Source organism: Balaenoptera acutorostrata, chromosome 8, assembly GCF_949987535.1.
Source record: "Balaenoptera acutorostrata chromosome 8, mBalAcu1.1, whole genome shotgun sequence".
Taxonomy (NCBI): domain Eukaryota; kingdom Metazoa; phylum Chordata; class Mammalia; order Artiodactyla; family Balaenopteridae; genus Balaenoptera; species Balaenoptera acutorostrata.
Genome location: NC_080071.1, coordinates 38694666 through 38711359, shown reverse-complemented (window position 1 = coordinate 38711359; position 16694 = coordinate 38694666). Strand labels below are relative to the sequence as shown.

The window sequence follows — 16694 nt, the reverse complement described above, 5'->3', positions numbered from 1 at the left end:
AGCAGCACCTAAGCTAGACATTGAATATTGGGAGGCAAACAACAAGTAAACACCTAAGGAGGTGAGGGTGTGGAGAAAAGGGAACCCTCTTGCACTGTTGGTAGGAATGTAAATTGATACAGCCACTATGGAGAACAGTATGGAGATTGCTTACAAAACTAAAAATAGAACTACCATATGACCCAGCAATCCAACTACTGGGCATATACCCTGAGAAAACCATAATTCAAAAAGAGTCATGTACCACAATGTTCACTGCAGCACTATTTACAATAGCCAGGACATGGAAGCAACCTAAGTGTCCATCGACAGATGAATGGATAAAGAAGATGTGGCACATATATACAAGGGAATATTACTCAGCCATGAAAAGAAACTAAATTGAGTTATTTATAGTGAGGTGGATGGACCTAGAGTCTGTCATACAGAGTGAAGTAAGTCAGAAAGAAAAAAACAAATACTGTATGCTAACACATATGTATGGAATCTAAAAAAAAAAAGGTTCTGAAGAACCTAGGGGCAGGACAGGAATAAAGACACAAACGTAAAGAGTGGACTTGAGGACACGGGGAGGGGGAAGGGTAAGCTGGGATGAAGTGAGAGAGTGGCATGGACATATATACACTACCAAATGTAAAATAGCTAACTAGTGGGAAGCAGCTGCATAGCACAGGGAGATCAGCTCGGTGCTTTGTGACCACCTAAAGGGGTGGGATAGGGAGCGGGGGAGGGAGACGCAAGAGGCAGGGGATATGGGGATATATGTATACGTATAGCTGATTCACTTTGTTATACAGCAGAAACTAACACAACAATGTAAAGCAATTATACTCCAATAAAGATGTTAAAAAAAAAAAAAAAAACACCTAAGGAGGGAGTTGTTCTCAGGTTGGGATGCACCGGGTGTGATGGACGGACTTCAGTGGGGTGCTGGGGAAGCCCCTCTGCCATTCAAGCTGACACATGAAAGCAGAGGAGGAGCCCATCAGGCAAAGCTGGGGGGAAAGAGTTCTAAAGAAGGAAAAGAACAAGTGCCAAGGCCCTGAAGTGGGAATAATCCATGTTTATTTAAAGAACAGCAAGGAGGCCCGTGTGGCTGGTCATCAGTAAATGCTGGTCTTAACAACTCTCCCTCTAAAATGCCTTGAGGTTACTAAACAATTATTATCTAAAATTCGTTGAGTCCAGGCTTTGGGGCCAGACAGGCTGGGTTCGATTCCAGCTTGTTCACTTATCATAGATGGAAGGATTGAGAGCTGGTCACCTCCTCTCTGGACCATGGCCTCCATATCTGTAAAATGGAAGTAACAATATCTACTGCAAAAGCAGCTGCAAGGCTTTAAATGAGGATGATCATCGCAAATGTTTAGGACAATGTATGGCAGACAAAAAAAAAAAAATGCTAAACGAACGGTAGGTAGTCTTAAAAGTGCTCTGTGAGGAATTTAAAAACAAAACAAAACAAAAACCTCCTAGAAATTTCACTATGTTTGAATCACATCAGTATAAACAGACTACACCTTAACTGACCTGATGCCTTTTCAGTTATATGTCATGTCCCAGAAATTCTGCTACTACATGCTATTTTGTCAAGAAAAGCCAATGAATCCCCAACAAAGTCTCTCTGGCCCAAATGAAGATGAGGAGGGAATGTTTTTCATGGTCTTTTTTCAATCCTCACTCCCCTTAAATTTTCTATAGTCTTTGTGATAGCCCATTTCTCTTCCTAGAAACTCCTTCCTCTCTTGACTTGGGGACAAGACTCTCAGTCTTTTGCCTATTTATCTAACTGTTCCTTCTCTACCTCAGATTTCTCCTATTCTTCCTATCCCTTAAAAATGTCATCAGTTCCCACATTTTTACCCATGTCCCTCTTACCCACAAAACCTCCTCAGATGTTTCCCAACCTCCAGAGATACTTGCAGCACGAAATCACATTGCTTGGCTTGACACTTACCTCATTACACTTCGTGTTATACTAAATTATGTCTTATCTCCCCTATTGGGTAGGCAGGTTCTTAAAAGCAGGATCAACAGCTTAATCATCTTTCCTTCTCCCTTACGACCTAACAAAGTCTCTTGAACACAGTCATTGCTATAAGTAACTAAATGAGTAAGCATATAAAATACTTTTAACAGATTATTAACGTTAAAACAGAGCCTTGCAAATTCTGTTGACAGGTTTCTTATCTCTCTCAAATTAGCTTTTGATTTGTAAGAAGGCATAAGAGACATTGACTATATTTACATTTTACATAATAAGTTTTCCAATTAATGAATATTAATATATCTAATTTTCAATTAACATGCTAAAAATAATAACAGCTAGCACTTACTATCTGCCCTTTCTAGGAAATATATATGCATTAACTCACTGATCCTCCCAACAATGCTTTGAGTTAGGTATTAATTTTATATTTCCCTTTTTACAAACGAGTTAACTAGGGCAGAATGACTTACTCAAGGTCACACAGCTGCAGGAAGCAAACTCAGGATTTAAACCCAGACAGCCTTGGCTCCAGTCTGGTCTTGTAATCCTAAACACTACCTAAATAGTCATTCACCATAAAAATCTAGTTTTACATAAGCATTTTTTAACTCACAACTTTTTATAGAAACTTGTTATTCATAAGTAATATATTTTCTCTGTAGTATAAACAAATATATCTGTATTAACGACAGCAAGGTTCTGGCTAAAAGTACACGTATACAATGTACTACTGCATATTTCATAATGTCAACTTTGCATTAAATATTACAATATTTTAAGTTACTTTATCCTACTTCTGAATGCTTAATGGTATTACCAGTCTAATGTGGCATCTTCTTGACTATCTTAGGAAATTTCTATTTCCATATAGATTTTTCTAGATTCTGTATCTATTTTTAAATTCAAAAAAACTAAGATTTTTTCATAAATATGTAACAAAAATCACACTAATGCTACTTTGCATAGGTGTCACATAGGACAACAACAATAATGTTACAATCTTGTTGAAAAATGACAATTTAATATATGATGTCAGGTTTTTAAAGAGCATACTTAGCCTTAATTTCCTACCACTAGAAAATAATTTTCAACATTACAAAGTCTGCTTAATTCTCGGTTGTTGTTATATTTAAAGCTTTAAGGTAAATAAACCCATATATAGTGATGGAGAATTCTACTATTAAAATGAAAAGTGGGGCTTCCCTGGTGGGGCAGTGGTTGAGGGTCTGCCTGCCAGTGCAGGGGACATGGGTTCGAGCCCTGGTCTGGGAGGATCCCACATGCCGCGGAGCAACTGGGCCCGTGAGCCACAACTACTGAGCCTGCGCGCCTAGAGCCTGTGCTCCACAACAAGAGAGGCCGTGATAGTGAGAGGCCCGCGCACCGCGATGAAGAGCGGCCCCCACTTGCCGCAACTAGAGAAAGCCCTCGCACAGAAATGAAGACCCAACACAGCCATAAAATAAAATAAATAAATAAATTTTTTTAAAAAATGCAAAGTGAACTTCTAATCAACAAAATGCTTGATATGTGATTAGCTACTGCTGGAAGGCCTGATTTCTCAGCATTTAATTTTTTAAAGAAAAATTTTTTCGGTCTTTGCCTGACCAAAAGCAAACAGTGCTCAAGAGTGCTCAAAAGTAAAATCCCTTTGGCTTAAAAGTAACCTGTCTGAACCAGACATAGTTTTGCCTCTTTCAAGAGTGCAAAACCTAATGTACATACGTTCCACTCCAACAGGCTCACTCTCCAGGTCCCTGCACTTGCTGTTCCCTCTGCCGGGAAAGGATCTGTTCCCAGACTTTTTTCACAACATGCCCCTTCCCATCGTTCAGGCTCAGCTCAAATGTCTTCACCTAGCAAGGCCTTGCCTGGTCAGTCCACCCAAAGAAGCCCACTGTAATGGGCTGAATCATGTTCCCAAAAAAGATATGTTGAAGTCCTAACCCCCAATACCGAAGAATGTGACCTTAAATGGAAATAGGGTTGTTGCAATGTAGTTAGTTAAGATGAGGTCATACTGGTGTAGGGGTGGCCCTTAATCCATTATGACTGGTGTCCTTATATATAAAGGAGAGATAGAGACAGAGACACAGGGAAGAAGGCCATATGAAGAAGGAGGCTTAGAAGCTTTAAGTATAAACACAAGCGAAGAAATTCCTGGGGCTGCCAGAAGGTGGAAGAGGCAAGGAAGGATCCATCTTGATTTTGGACTTCTAGCCTCCAGCGCTGAGAGAACGTGTCTCTACTGTTTTAAGCCACCCAGTTCATGGCACTTTGTTACGGCAGCCCTAGAAAAGTAATACACCCACCACCACCAACGACTGCTCCTGCCCCATCAGTCACTTTTATTGTCCTTATAGTTCTTAATAGAATTTAAAAGAGCAATGTGCTTTTACTGACTGTCTCGCTTCATTATCATGTCAGTTCCAGGAGAGCAGGGGCCTTTTCTGACTTCTAAGCACAAATATTTTGTCAAATAAATTAATGATCCCGTTAGAAACACGATAGAATTAGAGAATGTCAGAATGATAATTTATTGCCAATATTCAGAGAAACTATAAACCCTCCCATAATCTAATAACAAAGTCTAATACCAGATCTATCTAGCACTGAGAGAGACTTCATACCATCTTAACTATCATGTACTATCTGGAAAATGAACCTTGGAGCTAAAGAAAAACAGCTTCAGAAAAATGAGGGGTAAGAAGTATTCCTTACTCACTACTTCAAAGATGCGGCTGAAGAAGAATTACTTCAGTACTTCCTGTATGTCATCTTGTGGAAGGGGAAGCACGCACAGGTGTCAGAAGGCTGGCTGCTAATGGAAGGAGAAAGCAAAATAATCTTCCGGGGGGGGGAAAAAGTCAGTTAAAAGTCAAAGGAGAAGAATTCTAGGGTTATTTGGTAAAGGAGCAATTCGTGCTGCCCCACAATCAACGTCCTCTGTATTACAGGCGTGAACAAAAATGGACACTCTTAGTCTAGCGTTACTAGCGTCATTTTAACAGGCTCTGTTGTTGCATTCTCTATGTGCAATTTTTTTTATCTGAAGCATATAAAACATTCTAGAGAGACTTCTATTTTTTTTAAAGGTTTAAAATCCAGGGGAGGGGGGTGTTCATGTTTAATGGAGGTGTCACTTTTGGGAAACACTTCTTTTACTGATGATGTCAGAAAAATGAAGAGTCGCAGAGCAGGGAAGCATGCTCAGAGGGAAGCAACCAAATGTCCCAGAGAGTGGACATCTAAGGAGCTTGAAAGACAGGAAGGAATGGTAACGAGACCTGGCCCTAAAAAAAAGGAACCCCCTTCTGCTTGGGAAAGCAAAACATACAAGGAGGCAACCAAAGGAAGTCGCACAGTGGAACAGGGGGAAAGGAGAAGCTGCAGGGCTGCAGGGACTAGTGACTGCCATGGGGTTTCAGGAAAAATGAGTTAAGAGGTGGCTGGCATGACGTAAGGGGAGAGAGAGCCCCGGGCGTGGAAAGGGCAACTGAGGCTGCGAGGGGACAAAAAGCTGCTGGTGGAGTGGGGGAAGGGCAGCACCCTCGGAAGGAGCCAGAGGTGGACTGACCTTGGTGACTGATGCCTGCTTTCCCCCAAATTGGTCAGAAGTTGGGATTTTCTACTTTGATTTTCCACATATAATCAACTAATTTTCAAAGACCCAGACTGCTGACCACTTAAAAAACAAACAAAACTACTGAATGTAATTGTAATTGGTATTTGATTTCCAAGTAACTTCTGAGTTCATAGTGCCACTGGGCAGTTTAGCATTAAATCAGTTGTCACTGGACAAGTCTACAGAAAAAATGTAGTTATTTTGGTTTTCTGGTTATCTGGAGTCTAGGTAAATGGGAATTTAAGGTACTGATTAATAATTGCACTTTCGTAGGACTTAATAGTTCTCTAAGTGTTTTCATACGCTAACTGGAAATGTGGTCACTCCAACAACCACCAATTTGCCCTCAGATGAGGCTCCCGGAGGTTACTGGCCCAGGGTCAGGTGCGTAACGAGTGGAGAAGCTGGGAACAGAACCTGGGTATCCGTGATACCTGCTCCAGGGCACTTCCTGTCAAAAATATACTGCTTCTCCAAAGTGTGTACTGTGATAAAAAGCACCACAAGACAGCAGGCTATTTTCAAAGAGGGATATAGTGAATAAAAAAAAAAAGAAGCTGAATGCCTGGCAAGGAGAAGCAGTTTAGCACAATACCATGTTCACATGTATTTAACATATGCTACTGAATCTCTTAAAGAAATCTACATGTTCATTCACGTCAGATTAAACCTACCCCCTAAAATTCCATTAGGAATTAAGACACATTAGATACACCGATTAAGGATCAAATGCATCCTGAAATTTCAACAGCCCTGGAAAGTTATGGAAAGGGTCTTCTAGATACTGGCACACACAACCCACAGAGCCTGCCGGTGCTCCCTCCTCTGTGATAAAGAGCTTCTCTGACCTCTCCCCATCCACCTCTATCATTCTTTGCTCTTCAGATCATCCCACTTTGACACCCAAAGCTTCTCATGGTATGCCACTGTGAGGCTGCTGCTTATTCCTCCTAGTTTCTAAACAAACTTAAAAAGAACATAGCTACTCCTGTGGTTTATCCACAAGCACCCCAGGGACTGGGTTGCAGGCCATCCCTGGGCAGCCAAATACTGCTCTAGTGTTTCACTCCTCCTATGTTCTCTCTCTCAAGTATGAGTCAGAACAAGACAATTCTCAGATCCCTTGCTTCTGTGAGTGAGGCTGATGAACTCTGTCAGGGCACCACATATAGCCTGATGTCCCTGAAGAGGTAATTGCCCAAATGGGACCTAAAAACCCTAAAGTAATGGAAGAATTATTTACTTTTATCATGTTTATGTAAGCACTTTGTTTCCGAGAAGTTTACTCATTTTGGCTTATGATGAATAGTTTATGTCTTTATAAAAGCTAAATATGTAAAATGGGCACATTTTAGTATTACAGGTAGTGTGGGTATCCTGACAATGCTTAAGTTTAGAGAATGGAGATCTTCGGAAATCAAAATCCAGGTGACCTTGTCGGTTTGTGCCTTTTACCTACTGACAGACCGTCGGACTTGCCTAAAGCTGGGATGCTGAGAAATCATCAGTGGAAAATCGGGCAAATGCCTTGTCAGGACACTTTGAAGAAATGGCTTTACTGGTAATTAACAGGGCTATTAGGCACCCACATAATATATTTCACTTTCTGTATCATTTTAAATTAAAATTAAAAACTTCATCAAGAAAAAAATGAACATAGCTACTATAATATCAGAGTTTCCACAGAGAAAAGGAATATATTATTTACTTGATTCATTTATTAGGATACATACTTAATCCTAACTTCATGTCTAGAGGTCAAAAGAAAGAGACTGATATAACATTTCCCCACTGTATAACTGGTGAGTGTCCTTCCTGATTTAAAGTGACCAATTCCAAATGAAGGCCATGTCTATTAACTTTGCATAAATATGTATTAATGATGATAATTGAACTATTTTTCTTTCTTTTTAGGAAAATTATTTTGCAGTACAATACCTCTGATTGTTACCAAGTTTTTCCTTTTCTTCAGTATAACTCATAACTATTCATATTATTGCTTTAAAATTCATATCAGCACATAATTACTCTTTCCAAAGCTATGACCCACTAACTGTTCAGTTGTTTCCTCAGCTTTCTCCTTCTTACTATTCTGTAGCTTAGTATTAGATACCCTTTTGTGGGCTCTAGGAGGGCAAAGGCATGATGAAACAATCACTCTATGAGTGTATGTGTTTAAGAGCAGAATATCGTAAATGGTTTCAGAACTAATTAGAAAAATACTCCATGGAATGGATATTTCAAGGGATGAAGGGGATCATCTTAGCTATAAAACAAGGAGGGTGAAAGAGATAGTGATTCCCAGAATGGGCAGATTCCTAGACACCATACCAAACCTCAGGGGCAACAGAGGACCTCAAGACCGTGGCCCATAAAATAACATTTCTCTCTGTTTTAGCACTGTAAGCTGCCTCTATTGAATAGAGTCGGGGTGGCAATTACTACCATCTCGCTCTCTGTGCTCTCCCAGCCTCAGGCTTCTGCCACCACCTTCTTCGATGTCTGTTCTCCCTGAACTCTCATCTGTACCCTGGTCCTAATCAACTCCCTTGAGTCCCCTTTCCAGTAAAATCAGTTAGCTGGGGGCACAGTGGCAAAGGCAGGGCAACTGCAGAGAACCAAGGTGCGCCAACTCTGTCCCAAAGGGCAACCGCTTCCAGTTTCCCTCTTTGAACTTCAGTCTGTCAGGGTAGTAGTGAGGGTGAGTCTTTATGGCAACTACCACATTCTTATATCAACACAGAATGGGACCCAAAGTTGCAAAGGAATGCTACTGGTTACAACTACTCAACATTCTTGATCAATACAAGTGATGCTCAAGAAATTTTAAAATTACCTTGGTTTGAATACATAATATGTTCAGATATTTAAGAATTCAAATAGTAGTAAAAGGTGTACTAGATTAGTGTGCTAAATAAGTGGCCTTCCCATTCTCACCCCAAAAACCCAGCTCTCTTCCCCACAGCCAGTCACTGTTACCAGTTTATTGGGTCACCTTCAGGAGACAGTCTCCACAGTCACAAGCATAAACATATTTATAAACTCAAATTTAACATCAATGGCCACCTACTTCTCTGCACCTTGATCTGTTCCCTTCTTACATCTGAAAGATCATGCCACATCAGCAAATATAGAATGATCTCATTCTTTTTAACAGCTACCTAGTTTTGTTTCTGCTTCTTATTTAACCAATCCCATATTGATGGATCTTTAGCTCTCTCTAAATCTTTGTCATTACAGACAATGCCATGGTGGAAGTCTTGATGCAAACTCATTTTGCGATGTACAAATATATCTGTGGCAAAATTTCTTAGATCTCCTGGGATGAAAAGGCAGGTGGATTTTTAATTTTGGCAATATTGCCAAATTGCTATCCATAGATGCTGTGTCCTTTTGTACCCCTACCAACAATGTATGAGCCTGTCAGTTTCCCTAAAGCCTTGCCACCCCAAGGAATTAACAAACGTTAAGACCTTTGCCAATTTAACAGGTTAAATAGTTTAAAACTGCATTTCTCTTATGAGTTGAGCATAATTTCACATTTGTAAGTGCCACTGGTAATTCCTTTTCTGTGAACTGTTTGTTCATTTCCTCTGCCTCTTTTTCTATTAGATTAACAGTCATTTTTTCTCATTGATACATAGTAGTTCTTTGGATATTAGGAAGTTACCTGTAGTCTACAACATGTTATAAATAGTTTCTTCCTGGTGTGATGATGTTTATCTCCTGCCTGTTACACATACTATCTTTTCTTAAATGAAGTTTAATTTATCAGTCTTTTATCTTATGCCTTCTGTATTCTTTAAGATGTTTAAAAGGTTTTTTTAAGTGTAGAAATAGACATCTTCTATAATATCTGATCTCCATAAGCCTTTAGATTCACACTTTTATTTCCTCTGTTGGCCCTTTTTGAAATAAAACTGGAAGACAAGCTGGGATATAATATCCATCTACTTCCTTCCCTGACCTTCTTGTTCCATCATTCTGAGTTCCTGTGGATTTTGATCTCTTCCTTTCCCTTGCTATCTTCCTGAAGTTTCACATGGATCCTACATTCACTTGGCCTACCCTGGAGATCACACTCTTTTTATAGTTCTTGCTTCAACTGGAGGTTTATTGAGATCAAAAAGAATTTCATTAATGTCTTTTCATAATCAACATGCCATTCAAATTGTGCTACTTTTTCTATTCTAGGGAAATTATACAACAAAAACTGTTCACATTGTTGCCTGATGGGGTGCGAATATGCAAAAGCTTGTCTAGCCGCTACAGTCAAACAGAAAGCAAAAATGTTATCTTAATTTAAAATAAAATCAGACTTTCCACTTTATCTACAGAAATGACATGTAACAAAAAATTTTTTTAATTGTAAGGTTCTTTTAGATACTTTAAACTTTAGTAGCTGATCACAGTATATTACTTGTAGCAACATTGTATTATGTATAAAAAACATTAAGGTAACTTCTTCAAATTTATGGTAAAACTTAAGCACTGGTTTAGGAGCTGTGAAATAAAGCTATTGCTGGAAATTGAGGCCAGGTTTATTTTAGATTTGACTCTTGAAAAAAAGATTCTGAAAATATACTGCTGTTGTTCTCCCTTCTACTTCCACACTCTTTTCAAAGGGTGGATAGGTCTGTCTCAAGAGCTACAGTGAAAATTGCCTCAATAAGATGCAAGATAAAAAAATAAAAGTTGATGTTCTATTCCTGACTCAATTCCCTCTACACTTTGATTTTGTCTCATATTAGCTTATGGAAAGAGAATGACAAAGGAAAAGAAGCACAGGATAATTTAATTTTCTCTATCCTTTCCCGTCCATTGAGTTAAAAGACAAAGCTATGGGGGCTTCCCTGGTGGCGCAGTGGTTGAGAATCTGCCTGCCAATGCAGGGGACACAGGTTCGAGCCCTGGTCTGGGAAGATCCCACATGCCGCGGAGCAACTGGGCCCGTGAGCCACAACTACTGAGCCTGTGCGTCTGGAGCCTGTGCTCCACAACAAGAGAGGCCACAATAGTGAGAGGCCCATGCACCACGATGAAGAGTGGCCCCCACTCGCCGCAACTGGAGAAAGCCCTCGCGCAGAAACGAAGACCCAACACAGCCAAAAATAAATTAATTAATTAATTAAAAAAAAAAAAGACAAAGCTATGGTTATCAAAATAGCAAACATCAAAAAATTTTAAATAATCATATTTGTAGTGTTTATTCCTCTCATCATACCCTCAAAAACACTTTTCTCTAAAAATCTAAGAAAATTTTAAAAGATATGCTTGATTTCACTTCCTACACCAACCACTCAAAGAGAATGACAGAAAGGAAGCTTAAAATCTACTGCAGAGGTTGCTATTGGTTCATCTTCTTATTCACCTACCCATAACTTAGGAAAGAGCTTTATTTCCTGTTACCACCAAAAGAAGTAAATTATTTGACACATTATCTGCTAATGGTGCTAGTACCTCACTGGGCAAGTCTCTGGGCCTCAGTTTTTCCACCTGGAAAATGGGAGAGGTTGGAATTGGAATAAAAGATTTTTAAAGTCCTTTCACCTCTAACACCTCATGAATCTAATATAAAGGTCGTTCAAGCATCAGCACATCAAGCAAATATAAGTATCTCCAGTGTCTGGGTACTTTCTTCATATATATTACAAATTGACATCTAGCTTTTCTTGAACAGAAAAACATATAATCCATCATCTCTAAGGAGAAGATAACTTTTGTGTATTAATCATGAATTCTTTGTACTCAGTCTCATAACACCGCTGAAACGTATTAAATGATAATCTGGCAATATTTTACTTAAATGTTTTTTACCTATTTAAACTTATTGTTATGTACTTAAGCTTATTTATTTATTTACTTACTTACTTAAGCTTATTTTAAGAGTGAAGTTACATACTTAATGCTCCCTCTAACCCAGTTATCCCTTAGATAGTCCTGGCTATCAGATTACTCGGAGTGACCTCCTTTCAAGCTCTGCCTTTTGTCAGCTTACTATATAGATCTTCTGAGACACTGGCCCCAGCAGATGGAATTCCCTCACACAGGGTAATTTTTACTTTCAAGTAACCTGCCAAACCACTGTAAGAAAGAGTCCTTGGACGTTTCTGCTTCCCATAATTCACCACTCTATTAACATAATCCTTTTACAGATATTTAACATTTGCATTATGATGTATTTTAATATAAAAACTAGCGCGCCTAGAGGCCGTGCTCCAAAAACAGGAGAGGCCACTGCAGGGAGAAGCCCGCGCACTGCAAGGAAGAGTGGCCCCCGCTCGCCGCAACTGGAGGAAGCCCGCACGCAGCAACAAAGACCCAACGCAGCCAAAAATAAATAAATTAAATTAAAAAAAAAAAAATATATATATATATAAACTACATTCATACATACACAAAGTAAGTGAATACAAACTTTCAAGAAAATGGGTTCATATAACCCACCAGGAACTTCGTCTTGAGACCATCATGACTCAACATACTCAGTTCCCTGTAATACCCAAGTTGGATCTCTTAATAACCATTCATCGTTGTCTATTTTCTGTTTTTCCCTTTAAAAATCAATTTGACACTAAGTCATGGTCCATTCCCAACAAATCTGAATTCACCCATCCAGGATATCTCTTCCCTGACCTCTGTCTTTCTCCTATTTGATAACATGACAAAAGGACTTACCATGAGTAAGTCCTTTTAAAGCTTCTGCTTTTAAAAAGCCAATAAAATAAAACTATATTTAAGCACTCCCAACTCAAGGAGGTCTAAACATAAATCTGGAAAAAGTTTAGGGAACAAAAGAAAAAATAGATACTTCATGCAAATTCTAAAACCAAAGCCAGATCCACCCCCCACACACGTATACATATTCAACAGTGATTTGTTTTGGGTAGAGTCTGTTTTGGGTAGATCCTTGAGGGCAGACATGTTTATGACCCAGCACCTAATATGGTGTTTGACACATACTAGGTGTTCAATAAACGCTGGCTGAATGAAGAAGTATGACACTCAATGTGCCTGTGTCACCGCCACATGAGACCCACAGAAGTGACCAGCCAGGGGGTTGGTGATTGAATGGATGGATGTAGAACTGCCTCCAAAGTTCATGGAAACTCAGAACCACACTAGAAAGGCAGACTACTAAGTTCAGTAACTGAGATGGACATCGTGTCAGTTACCCCTAAAATTAATTTTAGTTCATTTTCTTGATCAAAACTACTAAGTTCACTCTGGATTTCAAATCATATAAACACACATCTATTCAGGGGATGTAAGGAATGTATAGCTGAAGCAAGGGATGTGGAAAATCATCCCTGAATAACAGAGGCTTTATTATTAATAATAATAATAATAAAGAGAGTCCTTTACTCTCTTATGAGCTTTTTTGATAACTTCTGACTTTATTGGTGAGCAACAAGCTTTTTTCCTGGGGAGGTCTTTTTTTTTTTGTATTAAAGATGCTGCTACATTGTCATTCAACTGCTTTTGGAATTACCAGCAATGTGTTCTCCAAATCACTATGCCAAGGGAAGGCAATCCGACACACAGACACACACAGACACACACACACACACACACAGACACACACACACACTTATGCTTGTTTGTATTTGATTATTTGTGTTTGCTTGTTTCTCTGGCTTGTGTAAATTAGTACAATTTTAGAAAATAATTTGGCAGTATCTATCAGTTGCATATTCACACATCCTACACAATCAACAATTCTATACCTTGGTATTTACCCAAGAGAAACACTTGCCCATGTGCCCCAGGAAGCATGAATGATCAAAGCAGCACTCTTTGCAATCTTCTTAAAAATGAAAAAAAAATGGCCATTGGTAAGAGAGCAGGGAAACATATTGTGTTACAGACAAATGATGGAATACTGTACAACAGTAGAAGTCAGTGAACTACAGCTGCATACAACATGGATGAATCTTAGTGACATAACGTTGAGTGGGGGAAAAAAAGTCTCAGACATCAACAGATAGTATGAGACCTTTTTTTCAAAATTAAAAACAAACTTATAAAAAGTATTAGAATTATTACTTAACCTTTGAAGTAAAAAAAAAAAAAAAGTCCCTATTTTAAGAATTCATGCCTTATCCTTCCAAACAAGACAACAAACTCTTGCGGACAGAGGGGCATCCTTTCATTCTTATTTGTATCTCCCACATGCCTAGACCAATGTCCTAAACAGACAGGTGCTCAATAAGTAAGTATCCATTGAATGATTACTGCATGTTACTTAACCAAGGCATTTTAATAAAAATTATACCTTCTCCCTAGTCCAACAGTTTTATGAATAAAGTCACATAAAACTTTTATCTAGGACTTCCCTGGTGGCGCAGTGGTTAAGAATCCGCCTGCCAATGCAGGGGACACGGGTTGGATCCCTGGTCCAGGAGGATCCCACATGCCGCGGAGCAACTAAGCCCGTGCACCACAACTACTGAGCCTGCGCTCTGGAGCCCGCGAGCCACAACTACCGAGCCCACGTGCCACAACTACTGAAGCCCGTGCGCCTAGAGCCCGTGCTCCGCAACAAGAGAAGCCACCGCGATGAGAAGCCCGCACGCCACAATGAAGAGTAGCCCCCGCTCTCTGCAACCAGAGAAAGCCCGCGTGCAGCAACGAAGACCCAACGCAGCCAAAAATAAATTAATTTTTTAAAAAAACTTTTATCTACTTAGGCATTAACCTAATTCTACTTCTGCAGTGATGCTACAGATCTCCAAAAATAAATATTTCAAAAAAAATAAAAATAAAAATAAATAAAATAAAATAAAATAAATAAATATTTCTTCTTGAAAGGATTTTACCTTTTTTCTTGGAATAAAGTTAACTAACATAAAGTTAAAGCCATCTAAGGACAAGAAAACTTATATTAAGTGATCCTGTAAAAGTCTAACAGAATCACATTGTATTATAACCAAGAGACATCTGATAAACCATCATAATTTGAAACTGAGATATCCCAAAAGGAATCCATCCGCTGAATGTAAAATGGAGTTATCAACATGAAAACTGGAAATATGAGCAAACCCTGGATTTTTAGGCTTTCTAAAAGCAAAGATTTTAATTTCAAAATATTGTGTTTCTACTTGGAGAAAAAAAATTATTTTTAGGGGGAAACACACGAAATCCAGGGGTAAAATAATAATAGCAATAATATTCCACCAATCAGGGCTTGCCTTATAACCCAAGGAGGGCTATGCATATTCTCTGTAGGTGATTATAGCCCGGTTACACTGCAGCTTCCCTTCGACCTTGGGAACCCTGCTCACTCTGAGTTACTGTGAGGTCTTCTGTTTCATTTATTATTAGTCTTTGTATCTGCAATGCTGTGGCATTAGATAGGAATATCAACATTGTGAGCTCGCAGTACCTAAAACTGTAGAAATGCTTCCAAAAAACAAAAAGGGGAGGAGAGAGGGAGAAAAAAATACAACCAAGAAGAAAACAAAGTTAATGATATTGAGCAGGAATATTAAAAATTTTTACCTCTGGAGAAAGACCACATTTATTAATCAGCTCTATGATATACAACTATCCATTAGCATGCAATTTTTAAATTTAAGAAAAGATAGTCAAGAAAAATTATTTTGTTATTTGGGGGAAAAAAGCACAGTTTGCTAAAACTAATCCAGCGATTTTAAAATGGAAATTCTTATAGAGAAAAAGCCTATAGGACTTTGCATCCAGGAGGAAGAAATAATTTGGCAACCCAGTGGGTTCACTTAGTTTCGTGTCAATTGCTTCACGTCCATTATGTAATGCTTTCCCCAGCTTTAGGTCTCTGTTTAAGCTACCTTCAGGTATATAACAGATTGCCACAAAATCAGTACCTGGTCGTAACTTTCAAAAACAGCTTTAAAGATGTCATGCGGATGTGTCTGTATACAGCAGAGGCTTTTTTAAAAAATGTGCTGGTGTCATTACTTCTTCCCGGCTTCCTCCCTAGGTCTCCCATCCCCTCCTCGCCCAGCATCCCCGGCCCCACGTTTTGCAGGCAGCTCCCGCTGGATGCAGGGGAAGCACGTCTTGACTGCAATGAAAACCCTGTCCCGGTCTGAACCAGAGAAGGCAGGCTCGGCCCTGGCCGGGGGTGTGGACGAAGGCTGCAGGAAAGGCTGCAGGGGCGCCAGCAGCTTGTGGGCAGGGGTGCCCCGAGAGGGCAGTCCGCAGTGCACGCGCACAATGAAACCCAATGCACAACTTCCCCAGCCGCTCCTCTCCGCTCCCCAGCTTCCCTGAAAGGTGCGGCGTAGGCGTTAGCTAGAGCGGGCGCGGGCGCGCCGGTCGGGTTCTCCGCAGACAATTATATCAGTCCCTGTCCCTGTCCCTGCCCCAGCTTCCATCCCAGCAGCCGGGGCGCGGGGCTGAGCGGGGGGGATGCTGGAACTAGAGCCGGGCGGCCGGAATTCCCCACGACGAGGGGGAGGGGAGGGCGGCGAGCGCGGACCGGGACCCAGACGCCCCCTCCCACCTCGGCCGCGGGGCGGGACTGGCACTGCCGCCCCGGGCTCTCTGGCCAGGGGAACCCCCGGAGAGTTCGATGCCTCAGAGGCCCAAGCCGGGCTGCCCGGCCGTGCGTCCCTCAGGGTCCTCGGCCCTCCGGCCGCGCACAATGCCCCGGGCCGGGGTCTGGGCACCGTCGTGCCGCTCCAGAGGTCCCCTCCGCAGCTAGGACACCTACCTGGAAGACGAGCAGCGGCGCCGCCGACCGTGCGGCGGCAGCGGCGGGAGGCTGCAGACGGCCCCGGCGGTCGGGAGAGCGCGCGGGCCGGCCGGGAGCTGAGGCGCGGGCGCCGCCTGCGTGGATCCGCGGTCTCCGGCGCCGACAGCTGCGGTGACGGCGGCGCTACGCCTCCAGTGGTCCGTGGCGCCGCAGCCCCTCCTCTCCCACGGGCGGGGCGCGCTGGCGGGGCGGTGCTCCGGGCTCCCCGCCCCCGGCTCCCACTGGCCGGCTGGCTGGCTGGGCTGCAGTAGAGCCGCGGCGTTCGGAGCTCCAGAGGCGCGCGGGACCTGCTGGACAACCTCGCCGCGCTGCCCGGAGAGCCGCGGGCTGGGCGCGCCGAG

At 41.3% G+C, this 16694-nt stretch overlaps 1 protein-coding gene across 9 annotated transcripts in view; it reads right to left on the bottom strand.

The window, feature by feature from the left end:
• OSBPL6 (oxysterol binding protein like 6) overlaps positions 1-16468 on the bottom strand; it is a 211579-nt gene extending 195111 nt beyond the window's left edge. For 6 of the 9 annotated variants that reach the window (XM_007190403.3, XM_028168576.2, XM_007190404.3 and 3 more), the window contains exon 1: positions 16312-16468. The gene's annotated coding sequence lies outside the window, so the exon portion shown is untranslated. Of the gene's footprint in view, positions 1-3715; positions 3809-16311 lie in introns of those variants that run through there. The other 3 variants (XM_057551085.1, XM_057551086.1, XM_057551088.1) reach the window with 3 other exon arrangements.
• Between the last annotated feature and the right edge of the window lie 226 nt (positions 16469-16694).